Source organism: Myxine glutinosa, chromosome 2 (assembly GCF_964187855.1).
Source record: "Myxine glutinosa chromosome 2, kmMyxGlut1.1, whole genome shotgun sequence".
NCBI classification, from domain to species: Eukaryota; Metazoa; Chordata; class Myxini; order Myxiniformes; family Myxinidae; genus Myxine; species Myxine glutinosa.
Window position 1 is genome coordinate 71,835,079 of NC_136262.1, and position 13,335 is coordinate 71,848,413.

Below are 13,335 nucleotides of genomic sequence, written 5' to 3' on the forward strand. Positions count from 1 at the left end.
TGAAACCCACTTTTAAACTTGTGTTAGTGTTGCAAAACCACTTTCCGCACTTGTGCTGGCATTGAAAGCCACTTTCCGTACTTGTGTTGGTGACGCAAAATCACTTTCTGCACATGTGTAATTGTTGCAAAACCACTTTCCGCGACACTCTGTCAGTGTTGAAATCAACTTTTCACACTTGTGTGAGTGTTGCAAACCCACTTTCCCCACTTGCGTTGGTATTGCAAAACCACTTTCCACACTTGTGCGAGCAATGCAAAACCGCTTTGTGCACTTGTTGGTGTTTGCTAAACCACTTTTCACACTTGTGCTAGCAATGCAAAACCACTTTGCGCACTTGTGTATTTGTTGCAAAACCACTTTTCGCGCTCCTGTTAGTGTTGAAATCCACTTTTCACACTTGTGTTCGTGTTGATAAACCACTTTCCTCACTTGTACTGGCATTGAAAACGACTTTTCGCACTTTGTGCTCATGTTGCAAAACCACTCTCTGCACTTGTGCTGTTGTTGCAAAACCACTTTTTGCACTCCTCTTACTTTTGAAAAACACAGTCCGCACTTGTGTTAGTGTTGCAAAACCACTTTCCACACTTGTTTTAGTGATGGAAAACCACTTTCCACACTTGTGCTTGTGATGCAAAACCACTTTCCATACTCGTGCTAGTGATGCAAAACCACTTTCCACACTTGTGTTGATGTTGTAAAACCACTTTACACACTTGTGCTAGCGTTGCAGAACCACTTTTCACGCTTGTGCTAGTATTGCAGAACCACTTTCCGCACTTGTGTTAGTGTTAAAATCCACTTTCCGCACTTGTGCTGACATTGAAAACCATTTCCCGCACTTGTGTTAGTGTCGAAAAGCACTTTCCGCTCTTGTGTTACTGTTGAAATCCGTGTTCCGCACTTGTCTTAGTGTTGAAAAAACACTTTCCGCAATTTGTGCTGGCATTGAAAACCACTTTTCGCCCTCCTCTTAGTTTTGAAAAACACATTTCACATGTGTTAGTGTTGAAAACCTCTTTTCACACTCATCATAGTGTTGAAAAACCACATTCCGCTCTCGTGCTCGCATTGAAAACCACCTTCTGCACTTGGGTTAGTGTTGCAAAACCACTTTCCGTACTTGGGCTGGTGTTGAAAACCACTTTTCGCACTTTTGTTAGTGTCGAAAACCACTTTTCCGTGCTTGTGCAAGTGTTGCAGAACCACTTTCCGCACTTGTATTAGTGTTGCAAAACCACTTTCCACACTTGTGGTGGTGTTGCAAAACCACTTTTCGCGGCCCTCTTCGTTTTGAAAATCACATTTCGCACTTGTGTTAATGTTGCAAAACCACTTCCAACACTTGTTTTGGTGTTGCAAAACCACTTTCCACTCTTGTGCTATCAACGCAAAACAACTTTGCACACTTGTGTTGGTGTTGCAAGACCACTTTGCGCACCTGTGTTGGTGTTGCAAAACCACTTTGCGCACTTGTGCTGGTAATGCAAAACCACTTTGCGCACTTGTGTAATTGTTGCAAAACCACTTTTCGCGCTGCTGTTAGTGTTAAATTCCACTTTTCACACTTCTGTTAGGGTTGCAAAACCACGTTCCACATTTGTGCTAGTGATACAAAACCACTTTCTGCACATTTGTAGTTGTTGCAATACCACTTTCCGCGCTCCTGTTAGTGTTGAAATCCACTTTTCACACTTGTATGAGTGTTGCAAAACCACTTTCCCCACTTGTGTTAGTGTTGCAAAACCACTTTCAACATTTGTGTTAGTGTTGCTAAAACACTTTCAACACTTGTGTTCGTGATGCAAAACCACTTTCCAAGCTTGTGTTGGTGTTGCATAACCACTTTCCACACTTGCGCGAGCAATGCAAAACCACTTTGCGCACTTGTGTAATTGTTGCAAAACCACGTTTCGCGCTCCTGTTAGTGTTGCAAAACCACTTTCCCCACTTGTTTTAGTGTTGCAAAACCACTTTCCACATTTGTGTTGGTGTTTGCCAAAACACTTTTCACACTTGTGCTGGTAATGCAAAACCACGTTGCGCACTTGTGTATTTGTTGCAAAATCACTTTCCTCACTTGTACAGGCATTGAAAACCACTTTCCGCACTTTCTGCTCATGTTGCAAAACCACTCTCCGCACTTGTGCTGTTGAGGCAAAACCACTTTCCACACTTGTGTTCGTGTTGCAAAACAACTTTCCACACTTGTGTTGGTGATGCAAAACCATTTTCCACACTTCTGTTGGTGTTGCAAAACCACTTTCCACACTTCTGTTGGTGTTGCAAAACTACTTTCCACACTTGTGCTAGTGATGCAAAACCACTTTTCGCACTTGTATAATTGTTGCAAAACCACTTTCCACACTTGTGCTCGTGATGCAAAACCACTTTCCACACTTGTGTTTGTGTTGCAAAACCACTTTACAAACTTGTGCTAGTGTTGCAGAACCACTTTTCACGCTTGTGCTCGTATTGCAGAACCACTTTCCGCACTTGTGTTAGTGTTATAATCCACTTTCCGCACTTGTGCTGGCATTGAACACCATTTCCCGCACTTGTGTTAATGTCGAAAAGCACTTTCAGCTCTTGTGCTACTGTTGAAATCCATGTGACGCACTTGTGCTGGCATTGAAAACCAAGTCCCCCACTTGTGTTAGTGTTGAAAAACCACTTCCGCAATTTCTGCTGGCGTTGAAAACCACTTTTCACACTCCTCTTAGTTTTGAAAAACACATTTCACACTTGTGTTACTATTGAAAACCTCTTTTCATGCTCATAGTGTTGAAAAACCACTTTCCGCTCTCGGGCTCGCATTGAAAACCACCTTTCGCACTTGGGTTAGTGTTGCAAAACCACTTTACGTATTTGTGCTGGTGTCGAAAACCACTTTTCACACTTGTGCAAATGTTGCAGATCCACTTTCCGCTCTTGTATTAGTGTTACAAAACCACTTCCACACTTGTGTTGGTGTTAAAATCCACGTTGTGCACTTCTGTTAGTGTTGCAAAACCACTTTCCACACTTGTGTTGGTGTTGCAAAACCAATTTCCACACTTGTGTTGGTGTTGCAAAACCACTTTCCACACTTGTGCTGGCAATGCAAAACCACTTTGCGCACTTGTATAATTGTTGCAAACCACTTTACGCGCTCATGTTAGTGTTAAAATCCACGTTTTGCACTTCTGTTAGTGATGCAAAACCACTTTCCACACTTGTGTTGGTGTTGCAAAACCACTTTCCACACTTGTGTTGGTGTTGCAAAACCACTTTCCACACTTGTGCTGGCAATGCAAAACCACTTTGTGCACTTGTATAATTGTTGCAAAACCACTTTCCGCGCTGCGGTTAGTGTTAAAATCCACTTTTCGCACTTCTGTGAGTGTTGCAAAACATGTTTCCGCACTCGTGTTAGTGTTGCAAAACCACTTTCCGCACTTTTACTGGCATTGAAAACCATTTTTCGCACTTTGTGCTCGTGTTGCAAAACCACTCTCCGCACTTGTGCTCGTGTTGTAAAACCACTTTTCGCAGTCCTCTTCGTTTTGAAAATACATTTCGCACTTGTGTTAGTGTTGCAAAACCACTTCCAACACTTGTTTTGGTGTTGCAAACCCACTTTCCACTCTTGTGCTGTCAATGCAAAACCACTTTGCGCACTTGTACTGGCATTGAAAACCACTTTTCACACTTTGTGCTCATGTTGCAAAACTACTCTCCGCACTTCTGCTGTTGTTGCAAAACCACTTTTTGCACTCCTCTTAGTTTTGAAAAACACAGTTTGCACTTGTGTTATTGTTGCAAGACCACTTAACACACTTGTGCTGGTGATGAGAAACCACTTTCCACACTTCTGTTGGTGTTGCAAAACCACTTTGCACACTTGTATAATTGTTGCAAAACCACTTTCCACACTTGTGTTCGTGATGCAAAACCACTTTCCAAGCTTGTGTTGGTGTTGCACAACCACTTTCCACACTTGTGCGAGCAATGCAAAACCACTTTGTGCACTTGTGTAATTGTTGCAAAACTATGTTTTGCGCTCCTGTTTGTGTTGCCAAACCACTTTCCCCACTTGTGCTGGTGATGCAAAACCATTTTCGACACTTGTGTTGGTTTTGCAAAACCAATCTCCGCACTTGTGGTGGCATTGAAAACCACTTTTAAACTTGTGCTAGTGATGCAAAACCACTGTCTGCACATGTGTAATTGTTGCAAAACCACTTTCCACGCTCTGTCAGTGTTGAAATATACTTTTCACACTTGTGCGAGCAATGCAAAACCACTTTGCGCACTTGTGTAATTGTTGCAAAACCACGTTTCGCGATCCTGTTGGTGTTGCAAAGCCACTTTCCCCACTTGTGTTAGTGTTGCAAAACCACTTTCCACACTTGTGTTGGTGTTTGCTAAACCACTTTTCACACTTTGTCCTCATGTTGCAAAACTACTCTCCGCACTTGTGCTGTTGTTGCAAAACCACTTTTTGCACTCCTCTTAGTTTTGAAAAACACAGTTTGCACTTGTGTTAGTGTTGCAAAACCACTTTCCACACTTGGGCTGGTGATGGGAAGCCACTTTCCACACTTGTGCTTGTGATGCAAAACCACTTTCCACACTTGTGTTTGTGTTGCAAAACCACTTTACACACTTGTGCTGGTGTTGTAGAACCACTTTTCACGCTTGTGCTAGTATTGCAGAACCACTTTCCGCACTTGTGTTAGTGTTATAATCCACTTTCCGCACTTGTGCTGGCATTGAAAACCATTTCCCGCACTTGTGTTAATGTCGAAAAGCACTTTCAGCTCTTGTGCTACTGTTGAAATCCATGTGACGCACTTGTGCTGGCATTGAAAACCAAGTCCCCCACTTGTGTTAGTGTTGAAAAACCACTTCCGCAATTTCTGCTGGGGTTGAAAACCACTTTTCACACTCCTCTTATTTTTGAAAAACACATTTCACACTTGTGTTACTATTGAAAACTTCTTTTCATGCTCATAGTGTTGAAAAACCACTTTCCGCTCTCGGGCTCGCATTGAAAACCACCTTTCGCACTTGGGTTAGTGTTGCAAAACCACTTTACGTATTTGTGCTGGTGTCGAAAACCACTTTTCACACTTGTGCAAATGTTGCAGATCCACTTTCCGCTCTTGTATTAGTGTTACAAAACCACTTCCACACTTGTGTTGGTGTTAAAATCCACGTTTTGCACTTCTGTTAGTGTTGCAAAACCACTTTCCACACTTGTGTTGGTGTTGCAAAACCAATTTCCACACTTGTGTTGGTGTTGCAAAACCACTTTCCACACTTGTGTTGGCAAAGCAAAACCACTTTGCGCACTTGTATAATTGTTGCAAACCACTTTACGCGCTCATGTTAGTGTTAAAATACACGTTTTGCACTTCTGTTAGTGTTGCAAAACCACTTTCCACACTTGTGTTGGTGTTGCAAAACCACTTTCCACACTTGTGTTGGTGTTGCAAAACCACTTTCCACACTTGTGCTGGCAATGCAAAACCACTTTGTGCACTTGTATAATTGTTGCAAAACCACTTTCCGCGCTGCGGTTAGTGTTAAAATCCACTTTTCGCACTTCTGTGAGTGTTGCAAAACATGTTTCCGCACTCGTGTTAGTGTTGCAAAACCACTTTCCGCACTTTTACTGGCATTGAAAACCATTTTTCGCACTTTGTGCTCGTGTTGCAAAACCACTCTCCGCACTTGTGCTCGTGTTGTAAAACCACTTTTCGCAGTCCTCTTCGTTTTGAAAATACATTTCGCACTTGTGTTAGTGTTGCAAAACCACTTCCAACACTTGTTTTGGTGTTGCAAACCCACTTTCCACTCTTGTGCTGTCAATGCAAAACCACTTTGCACACTTGTACTGGCATTGAAAACCACTTTTCACACTTTGTGCTCATGTTGCAAAACTACTCTCCGCACTTCTGCTGTTGTTGCAAAACCACTTTTTGCACTCCTCTTAGTTTTGAAAAACACAGTTTGCACTTGTGTTATTGTTGCAAGACCACTTAACACACTTGTGCTGGTGATGAGAAACCACTTTCCACACTTCTGTTGGTGTTGCAAAACCACTTTGCGCACTTGTATAATTGTTGCAAAACCACTTTCCACACTTGTGCTCGTGATGCAAAACCACTTTCCAAGCTTGTGTTGGTGTTGCACAACCACTTTCCACACTTGTGCGAGCAATGCAAAACCACTTTGTGCACTTGTGTAATTGTTGCAAAACTACGTTTTGCGCTCCTGTTTGTGTTGCCAAACCACTTTCCCCACTTGTGCTGGTGATGCAAAACCATTTTCGACACTTGTGTTGGTTTTGCAAAACCAATCTCCGCACTTGTGGTGGCATTGAAAACCACTTTTAAACTTGTGCTAGTGATGCAAAACCACTGTCTGCACATGTGTAATTGTTGCAAAACCACTTTCCACGCTCTGTCAGTGTTGAAATATACTTTTCACACTTGTGCGAGCAATGCAAAACCACTTTGCGCACTTGTGTAATTGTTGCAAAACCACGTTTCGCGATCCTGTTGGTGTTGCAAAGCCACTTTCCCCACTTGTGTTAGTGTTGCAAAACCACTTTCCACACTTGTGTTGGTGTTTGCTAAACCACTTTTCACACTTTGTGCTCATGTTGCAAAACTACTCTCCGCACTTGTGCTGTTGTTGCAAAACCACTTTTTGCACTCCTCTTAGTTTTGAAAAACACAGTTTGCACTTGTGTTAGTGTTGCAAAACCACTTTCCACACTTGGGCTGGTGATGGGAAGCCACTTTCCACACTTGTGCTTGTGATGCAAAACCACTTTCCACACTTGTGTTGGTGTTGCAAAACCACTTTACACACTTGTGCTGGTGTTGTAGAACCACTTTTCACGCTTGTGCTAGTATTGCAGAACCACTTTCCGCACTTGTGTTAGTGTTAAAATCCACTTTCCGCACTTGTGCTGACATTGAAAACCACTTCCCGCACTTGTGTTAGTGTCGAAAAGCACTTTCCGCTCTTGTGCTACTGTTGAAATCCAAGTTCTACACTTGTGTTAGTGTTGAAAAACCACTTCCCGCAAATTGTGCTGGCGTTGAAAACCACTTTTCGCACTTCTCTTAGTTTTGAAAAACACATTTCACACTTGGGTTAGTGTTGAAAACCTCTTTTCACACTCCTCATAGTGTTGAAAAACCACTTTCCGCTGTCGTGCTAGCATTGAAAACCACCTTCTGCACTTGGGTTAGTGTTGCAAAACCACTTTCCGTACTTGACCTGGTGCTGAAAACCACTTTTCGCACTTTTGTTAGTGTTGAAAACCACTTTTCACGCTTGTGCTAGTATTGCAGAACCACTTTCCACACTTGTATTAGTTTTGCAAAACCACTTTCCACACTTGTGTTGGTGTTGCAAAACCACTTGCCGCAGTTGTGCTGGCATTGAAAACCACTGTTCACGCTTGTGCTAGTGTTGCAGAACCACTTTTCACGCTTGTGCTAGTGTTGCAGAACCACTTTGCGCACTTGTGAAAGTGATGCAAACCCACTTTCCACACTTGTGTTGGTGTTGCATAACCACTTTCCACACTTGCGTGAGCAAGGCAAAACCACTTTGCGCACTTGTGTAATTGTTGCAAAACCACGTTTTGCGCTCCTGTTAGTGTTGCAAAACCACTTTCCCTACTTGTGCTAGTGATGCAAAAACCATTTTCGACACTTGTGTTGGTGTTGTAAAACCACTTTCTGCACTTGTGGTGGCATTGAAAACCACTGTTCAACTTGTGTTAATGTTGCAAAACCACTTCCCGCACTTGTGCTGGCATTGAAATCCACTTTCCGGACTTGTGCTCGTGATGCAAAACCACTTTCCACACTTGTGTTGGTGTTGCAAAACCACTTTCCCCACTTGTGTTAGTGTTGCAAAACCACTTTCCACACTGTGTTAGTGATGCAAAAGCACTTTCCAAGGTTGTGTTGGTGTTGCATAACCACTTTCCACACTTATGCGAGCAATGCAAAACCACTTTGCGCACTTGTGTAATTGTTGCAAAACCACTTTCGCGCTCCTGTTAGTGTTGAAAACCGCTTTCCACACTTTTGCTAGTGATGCACAACGACTTTGCGCACTTGTATAATTGTTGCAAAACCACTTTCTGCACTACTGTTAGTGTTGCAAAACCACTTTCCTCACTTGTACTGGCATTGAAAACCACTTTTCGCACTTTGTGCTCATGTTGCAAAACCACTCTCCGCACTTATACTGTTGTTGCAAAACCACTTTTTGCACTCCTCTTCGTTTTGAAAAACACAGTTCACACTTGTGTTAGTGTTGCAAAACCACTTTCCACACTTGTATAATTGTTGCAAAACCACTTTCCACACTTGTGCTCGTGATGCAAAACCACTTCCCCACTTGCGCTGGTGATGGGAAACCACTTTCCACACTTCTGTTGGTGTTGCAAAACCACTTTGCGCACTTGTATAATTGTTGCAAAACCACTTTCCACACTTGTGCTCGTGATGCAAAACCACTTTCCAAGCTTGTGTTGGTGTTGCACAACAACCTTCCACACTTGTGCGAGCAATGCAAAACCACCTTGTGCACTTGTGTAATTGTTGCAAAAACTACGTTTTGCGCTCCTGTTTGTGTTGCCAAACCACTTTCCCCACTTGTGCTGGTGATGCAAAACCATTTTCGACACTTGTGTTGGTTTTGCAAAACCAATCTCCGCACTTGTGGTGGCATTGAAAACCACTTTTAAACTTGTGCTAGTGATGCAAAACCACTGTCTGCACATGTGTAATTGTTGCAAAACCACTTTCCACGCTCTGTCAGTGTTGAAATACACTTTTCACACTTGTGCGAGCAATGCAAAACCACTTTGCGCACCTGTGTAATTACTGCAAAACCCCATTTCGCGATCCTGTTGGTGTTGCAAAGCCACTTTCCCCACTTGTGTTAGTGTTGCAAAACCACTTTCCACACTTGTGTTGGTGTTTGCTAAACCACTTTTCACACTTTGTGCTCATGTTGCAAAACTACTCTCCGCACTTGTGCTGTTGTTGCAAAACCACTTTCCACACTTGTGCTCGTGATGCAAAGCCACTTTTCCCACTTGTGTTAGTGTTGCAAAACCACTTTCCACTTTTCTGTTGATGTTGCAAAACGTCTTTCCACACTTGTGCTGGTGATGCGAAACCGCTTTCCACACTTGTGTTGGTATTGCAAAACCACCTTACACATTTGTGCTAGTGTTGCAGAACAACTTTTCATGCTTGTGCTAGTATTGCAGAACTACTTTCCGCACTTGTGTTAGTGTTAAAATCCACTTTCCACACTTGTGCTGGCATTGAAAACCACTTCACGCACTTGTGTTAGTGTCGAAAAGGACTTTCTGCTCTTGTGCTACTGTTTAAATCCATGTTCCGTACTTGTGTTAGTGTTGAAAAACCACTTTCCGCAATTTGTGCTGGCGTTGAAAACCACTTTTCGCACTCCTCTTAGTTTTGAAAAACACATTTCACACTTGTGTTAGTGTTGAAAACCTCTTTTCACACTCATAGTGTTGCAAAACCACTTTCCGTACTTGAGCTGGTTTCGAAAACCACTTTTCACGCTTGTGCAAGTGTTGCAGAACCACTTTTCATGCTTGTGCAAGTGTTACAGAACCACTTTCCGCTCTTGTATTTGCTGTTGCAAAACCACTTTCCACACTTGTGTTGGTGTTGCAAAAACACTTTCTACACTTGTGTTAGTGTTGCAAAACCACATTCCACACTCCTTTTAGTGTTAAAATCGACTTTTCGCACTTCTGTTAGTGTTGCAAAACCACTTTCCACACTTGTGTTGGTGTTGCAAAACCACTTTCCCCACTTGTGTTAGTGTTGCAAAACCACTTTCCACACTCCTTTTAGTGTTAAAATCTACTTTTTGCACTTCTGTTAGTGTTGCAAAACCGTTTTCCACACTGTGCTAGTAATGCAAAACCACTTTTTCTGTAGGAATATTTGGCGGCCAGAGCACAGATAGAGCTGGGGGAGCTTGGCCGGAGAGGAGTCGGTATAAGACAGAAAGACCACCAAGCTGCCTGCAGTGAGTGAGTGAAAGGCCCTCGGAGTTAGCTTCATCGCGGGAGATTCCAATGATTCTGAAACCTTTGGTTTCAACAGCGTGAAGACGAGCTAAGTGTGAGGCAGGAGCACCAGCCCGGAGGTGAGAAGAGTATTCCATTGAGCTGTGGATGAAAGCCTTGTTTGTGGTCAGGAGCTCAGGTTTGCCAAGGAAGAACTTTGCATGATGGAGGATGCCCAGTCGGTGACTGGATTTGGAGGCCAGCTTGGAAATGTGGTTTTCCCAGGAAAGATCATGGCAGATAGTGAGACCCAAAAGCTTGAGTGACAGAACTTCTTGGAGAGGATTGTTCAGAAAGTAGATGGGAGGGTTGTCCAGTCAGTCTTCTCGGAGAGACATAGTGAGAGTATGAGATTTGTCAGGATTGAAAGACATGTTCCACTTGTTTGACCAGTCTGTGATTTTGACCAGGTCTGCAGAGAGTGAGGAGGCTGCAGACTACCGATCTGAGGGATGAGGTATGGAGCGGCAGACAGTGGAGTCATCAGAAAAGAGATAGGGAGGATTTTCAAGAGAGTCAGAGAGATCATTGATGAAGACCAGAAAAAGCACAAGGCCCTGAACACTGCCTTGGGGAACTCCAGCCTGAATAGGAAGGGGAGATAAGAGAAACCCATTCAAGGCCACACGTTGACTACAACCAGAGAGGAAGTCCGCAAGCCATGCGGGGAGATTTCCATTGATACCATCATCGGAGAGTTTGGTGAGCAGAGCGGGATGTCAGTCCGTATCGAAGGCACGTGATATGTCAAGGTAGACAGCTCTAATTTCCTGTTTGACATTGAGGTTGTTGAGGAGGTTGACACATTGAGGTTGACACATTGACATTGACATCCATTGTTGAGACAGCAGAAGCAGCATGTCCAGCGTAGAGTGACCTGGTCTGAAACCAAATTGATGATCAGAGATCAAGCCATTGGAGACACACCACCACACCACAGGCATTTTAAGGCCATTTTCCCTGCTAGAGCGGCGTTTAGCCAAGCCATTGGAGAAACGGAGGATTTGATATCCGAAGCAATGATGGATTCCATGACTTTGCTGATAATTGGGAGCAGGCTAATTGGTCTGTTGGATCTGTTTTTGCACCTTTTTGTGTAAAGCGGTAATGTTGGCTGATTTCCAAGCTGATGGCAGATGACCTTGAGCAAAAGAGACGGTGAAGAGAACAGAGAGAGGGTGTGAAAGAGCGGCAGAGCACGATTTTAGGACCCGTAGGCTGATGCCGTCTGATCCAGTTGCAGAATCAGAGTCGAGGATTGACAGAAATTTCTCCACCTTGTCAGGAGAGAAGGACACAGAGTCCAGGAGCAGCTGGGTATGACTGGGTACGATGGGTACAGAGAGAGACGGGTTTGGGACACAAGATTTTGAGGCAAACACAGAGTTGAGGCATTCAGGTTTTTCGCGTGCGGTGTCAGCTGTGTAGCCATTTGAGGTAATGGAGGGGATGGAGGGGGAACAAACACCAGAAACAGATTTGACCAGATGCCACCAGGATTTGGAAGAGGGAGACATGTTAGATAGTTCAGTCTTGAGAGTGGAGAGATATTGTTTCCTGGCTCTCCTGAGGGTGGACACACACTTGTTCTGGGCTTTGTGAAAGGAAATGAGATTGCCTTCCACTGGATTTGCCTTCCAGAAGGCGAAGGCAAGTTGTTTCAGGGCAACAGCCTCACCACAAGATTCCGTGTGCCATGGGCAGGAGGAAGGGTATGACAACTGAAGACGAGATGGGATAGATCTGTGCATGACAGATGAGAGCAGTTTACCCTTGGAAGAATTCCCAGGGGGAGTTGATGTCATAGGCAGTAGAGATGGGAGACCAGTCCAGATGATTGATGGCTGCTTTAAGACCGTGCCAGTTGGCCTGAGTAAAATGCCAGACTCGTCGACGATGAGGAGGCTCTCTGAGAATGGCCAGAGAGATGTCCACTTTAACAAGCATAATATGATCAGATGAGCCGATTGGAGCAGAAGAAGAGCAGAAGACTTTTGCAGTGAAGTTTGTCATAACCAAGTCCAGAAGAGAAAATGCTCCATTGACTGAGATCCGGGTCAGGAAAATTACAGATTGTGTCGCAGAAGTCCTTTGCTGAGGAGCCATGGCTTGTGAGAGAGAGGTACCCACACCCAGCCAACTGGCATGGTGACAATTGATATCACCACATATGAGGAAGAGAGAGTTGGGATGAGTTTACTGAAGTGAGCAGACGGCGAGAGGTGAAGATTACTCGATGTTGCACAGCCAGGTACATGTTTTATACCGTATGTTTGATTTCTTCTTCAAAACCTTCGTGATGATTGAGGGAAGAAATCTTTGCCGAGTTTGAACTCCTATATGTTCAACTGTCAACGGATCAACCCGTATCCAAGGAAGCAGACAAAGTGTTGAGGGCCAGACTATCGGACCTCGTGCATGCGTACTGTGGAACTCCGAATTACGTCACAGACTTTCACATGCAACAAGACCGTCTCTTGGCAATACGAGGATCAAGGAGGAATGGTGACATTCACATTTGTAAACCTGATAAAGGCACCGGAGTTGTAATCTTGAATAAGATTGATTACATCAACAAAATGATGGATATCCTCAAAGATGAAACAAAATTCCAACAATTGGGAAGTGCAGCCGAACACGACCATACATCACGGTTGGAAGGTCAGATCACCAAAAGGCTGTTACAGCTCCACAAGCACAGGGAACTATCTAAGGAGTTATACAACAGAATAAAATCTGTTGGAGCCCAACATCCAAAAGTGTTCGGCTTGCACAAGACCCACAAAGAAAATGTCCCACTAAGACCGATATTGTCCATGGTTGGTTCGGCACAACACGAACTGGCCAAGTGGTTGGAAGCGGTCCTACAACCAGTATTGGAGTCACTTTCACAATTCGTGATCAAAGAATCTTTCACTTTTGCAGAAGCAATTTGTGCTACAACACCGACAAGTGCGGACAACATAATCGCCTCCTTTGATAGACAAAGTTTGTTCATGAATGTCCCACTTACAGAGACTATTGTTATATTTGCACATCTGCTATATCACAGTGATCTGGAACATCCACAGATCTCAGAACAAGTCTTTGTGGAGTTAATGAACACAGCAACGAGGCAAGTGGAATTTAGTTTCAACAACATTATGTATGTCCAAACTGATGGGATTGCCATGGATTCTCCATTAGGCCCAGTGCTT